This window comes from Echinops telfairi, unplaced genomic scaffold (genome assembly GCF_000313985.2).
Source record: "Echinops telfairi isolate 266 unplaced genomic scaffold, ASM31398v2 ScPeMD7_2010;HRSCAF=2546, whole genome shotgun sequence".
Lineage (NCBI taxonomy): Eukaryota > Metazoa > Chordata > Mammalia > Afrosoricida > Tenrecidae > Echinops > Echinops telfairi.
In genome coordinates, this window is record NW_022105908.1 from 5,685,870 (window position 1) to 5,690,465 (window position 4,596).

Below are 4,596 nucleotides of genomic sequence, written 5' to 3' on the forward strand. Positions count from 1 at the left end.
GATTATTGAGATCTGGGATTGCTTCTAACCTGTTGGTGCTAGATATGAAAGCCCAAGCAGGACGTGTGCAAGAAGGCTAACCTCCAGAGCAAACGACTTTGAATTAGGAGCAGTGGTGCAGTTTAAGTAGGGTGACTGGAAGATTGTGATGGGTGATAGGGGTCAAGGGTCTTTTTCTCCAATATATAACTCACGAGGAACTATGCAGAGATAATTGTGAGCATCCAGTCAGGAATCGTGACATTAATAAAACCTCCTAACGAGCTGTCATAGGTCTATGGTTTTTTTTCTCAGTGCCCCAAGAACTAAAGGACCATGGCTATTGAACAGAGGATGCTGAGACCAACAGCATCCTGATACGTGGAAATATCCTGATGATTTTTGTTCTCAAGTCTCTTCATAGTATTCAATGACCAAACAGATAGCAAGAACAGAAGGACCTGCAATGTTCCTTCTCTAAAATACCGTTTCTCCTTCTGACTATATTCCACGACTATAAATCTTTACAGGAGTGGAATTCACTCAATGGCAACTGGTTTCCTTTTTTCCTCCCTCGCTATCTTATACATAAGTCTTCTATGAGAGATCGAATCCTTGGGAACGGAGAGGATGTTCACCTTATTTTTAACTAACATTCTAGACAGCGTTATTGGCTAACCAACTAATAAAGCATTCAAGGAAGAGATCCCTTGAAATATTCCTCAAAGGAAGGCAATCTTGAGGCCGGGAAAGGAGAGAACGTTGTTTGTTTTTTTATGGTCCAATGGCCCCAGACTCGCAATTTTTCTCAGGGAAGACTCTAGTAAGACTTCTAGCATCATTCTTCACAAGTAAAAGGCTTATGTAAACTTCCACATCAGTGGTTCTCAAACTTTAGCATGAACCAGAATCATCTGGAAGGCTTGTTAAAACCGGTTTGGGGCTCCGTCTCCAGATGTTCTCATCCAGGAGGTCTAGATTAAACGAAAACTCACTGCCATGGAGTCCATGCCAACCATGAGAGACCCTGCAGGACAGAGTAGAACTGTCCCTTAAGGTTTCCAAGGCTGTAAATCTTTATCATTGCTGACAGCTTCATCATTCTCTCACAGAATCACTGGTGCATTTGAATGGCTGCAGGTCATAGCTCAATGCTTTACCCACTGCACCACCCAGGTCCAAGTTTGGGTTGGGGGCCACCAATGTACATGTCTATTAAATCCCCACGTGATGGTGGTGCTGGGGCTGCTAGTCCATGCACTACACACTGAGAAACCCAACTCTACATTACCACTAAGTCTTTCACAACAGTCAACCAAACCCAGCCCACTGCCACCAAGTCACCCCTGTCTCATAGTAACCCTATAGGACAGAGTACAACGGCCCCTTTGGGTTTCTGTGACTGTAAATATCTCCCAAAGCAGGTAGCTTTATTGTTCTCCTGGGGAGAAAGTAGTGGATAAAAACTGCTGCCCTTGCTTTTAGCAGCCCAATGAGTAACCCACAAACAAAGGGCATTCTATATCAATAATTACACCTATAAATCCAACCCAAATTTCCTTGGGCCTTGATTACTTCATGCAAAAAATGAAGAGGTTGAACTAAGTATCTCTAAAATCCTATCCAAATGTCTAATTCCGAGTTGGACAGCATCGTCAGCAATGAGTACCTTATGTGCAGGATCTTCGTTTTATTTGCAAAGTATTTTCACAGGCAGCTTGTCAGACACCTGATACACAGATTCCTTTTGGAAACTGAGGTACCAAATACATAAAGGGTTTGTCAAAAATTGTGTGACTAATAACTTTTCTGGAAACAACACAGTGGAAGTAACTTACTATCCAAGGTTCCCAGGCAAACCTGACCATGAAAGGTTGTGATGTCATTCTGCCCTGACAACAGAGTCCACAATCTGTCATTTCATGGGAGTTGGGAGGTGGGCAGGGGGAGTTCTGCTCTTCACTCACATATCCACCTGGCTTGCTTCTTCACATCCACAGGATTCTGGTTAAATTACACCGTGTAAAATAGGCTTTTCCTGGCTACCAACTATCAAAATCAAGGGCAATGTAGCAGCGAGGAATTACTAAACCTGAATGAAGGCCAAACATGATGGTGGGACAAGAGGAAAGTAAAAGGAAATAGAGGAAAGAACCAGGAGGCAAAGGACATTTATAGAGGTCTAATATAAGCATGTATAAAAAAACGAGAGGGGAATAGAACTATGTACTCATATCTGTAGGTTAAGAATTAAGGTAGCAGATGGACATTGGGCCTCAACTCAAGTACTCCCTCAACACAAGAATACTTTGGTCTAACAATCCAATATTCTGTGATGCTCACCTACCTGGCAAGATCGCTGAAGACAAAATGGGTGCATAAGTAAATGTGATGAAGAAAGCTGATGGTGCCCGGCTATCAAATGATATAGCGTCTGGGGTCTTAAAGGCTTGAAGATAAACAAGCAGTCACATAGCTGAGAAGCATCAAAGCCCACATGGAAGAATCACACCAGCCTGTGTGATCATGAGGTGTCAATGGGATCAGGTACCAGGCATCTAAGACTCAGAACAAAATCATACCCAATGTGAATGGGGCGGGGGGCATGGAGTGGAGACCCAATGCCCATCTGTAGTCAATGGACATCCCCCTACAGAGGAGTCACAAGGAAGAAATGAGCCAATCAGGGTGCAGTATAGCACCAATGAAACATACAACTTTCCTCTAGTTCTTTAATGCTCCCCCCTTCCACTGTCATGACCCCAATTCTACCTTACAAATCCAGCTAGACCAGAGCATGTACACTGGTACAGACAAGAGCCCGCAACACAGGGAACCCAGGACAGACAAACCCTCCAAGGCCAACAAAGGAGAGATATCAGAAGGATTAGGGGAGGGTGCGGGGAGAAAGGGGGAATCATCACAAGATCAACCTATAACCCCCTCTCAGGGGGACCAACAACAGAAAAGTGGGTGAGGGGCGGCGGAGGATGATGTAAGATATGAAAATAGTAATCTATAACTTATCAAGGGTTCATGAAGAAGGGAGGGTGGGGGAGGGAGGGGAAAGAAATGGGGAGTTGTTATCAGAGTTTGAGTCTGACTTATCTGTCCTTTTCCATTCACAGTATAGGAAGGTCTAATTTTCAATTTATTCTTATAGCAGTTAGGACTTACACTAATGCCCAGTGGTTATGAGCTAAACGCCACCAGAGTGGCCCTGAAGACCATGCAAAGAGCCACAATTCCCTCTGCCCAGAGGTGGTAAGGAGTGTCCTTTGGCATCAACTGAAGCCAAGCAGGAAAACTGGACTTCTACCATGACCTGTCTGTAATGAGGTAGTGGCTCCCCTTTCCATCCAGAGGAACATCTGGAAAAAATAGCTAAACATTTAAAATAATATCTGTGTTCTCAGAATATAATAAAAAAACATTTATGCTTCCATTGTTAATCACTCTTCATATCAAGATCTCACACCAAATGGAAAAAAAGGCAAATGGATTTTTGAAAAGCCAAAGTTAATGAAATCTTAAATGTATCTGACAAAGAGTTTAAAGCAATTCTGATAAAATGCTTCAGAGAGAAATTTTAAATATGCTTGGGGGAAAAAACCCAGTTCATCTTAGCAAAGAAATAAAAAATCTCATTTGAAAAAGAGAATAATCCAAAAAAGAGCCAAGTGGAAATTTTGGAATAATTCAATTTTGGAAAAATACAATAACGAAAATTAAAAGCAATGAAAAGCAGGGGCAGGGGTAAGAATCAGTGAACCAGAAAATAAAGCAATGGAAATTACCCACTCTGAGAAAAGAGAGAAAAATAAACAGTTACAGACTCAGTGGCTCTATAACAAAGGATCTGATATTCCTGTATCAGAACCCTGGAAGGAAAGGAGGAATGAGGGAATAAAAAAGTACTTGAAAAATAATGGCTGAGAACTCCCAAAAGTCCACAATGCATACAAATTCAAGGAGTTTATCCAACTGGTTAATTCTTCACACTACCGCATAGTTAACACTCCTGAAATTTTAAACCAAAGACAATATATTGGAAGCATCCCCCATCACTAAAACAAACAAAGACCTCTTTCTTCTTATAAAAGGAAAATAATTCAAATGACAGCAAATTTCTTGCCAGAAACCACAGCGGTCACAAGGAAGTAGTCATCATATGGGTAAATCAAAAAGTAGGGCTACCAGGGATCTAGTTCATACACGCATGGGCTTATTCTAAACCAAACATGTTTCAATGTGTTTCTGCAATCAGTGGGTGACAGCAGACAAATTCTGCCATTAGCACACACATTAGTGTGCCTTCCAAAACAAGGTTCAACTTTATAAAGTGGCTTCCAACAGAACTGGTTATGTCGGGTAGATTCAAGGCACAGGTCAGTTCAGAACATTGTGGAAACTATTTTCTGGAAATTTAAAGCAGTGATGCTGACAGTGTTTCTTGAAAGAAACAGGACAACCACTGAGCCTTATTTTTTTTAATTTTAATCATGTTATTGGGGGCTCATAAAGCTCTTATCACAATTGATCCAGCCATCCATTGTGTCGAGCACATTTTTACGTTTGTTGCCATCATCATTTTCAAAACATTTTCTTTCTACTTGA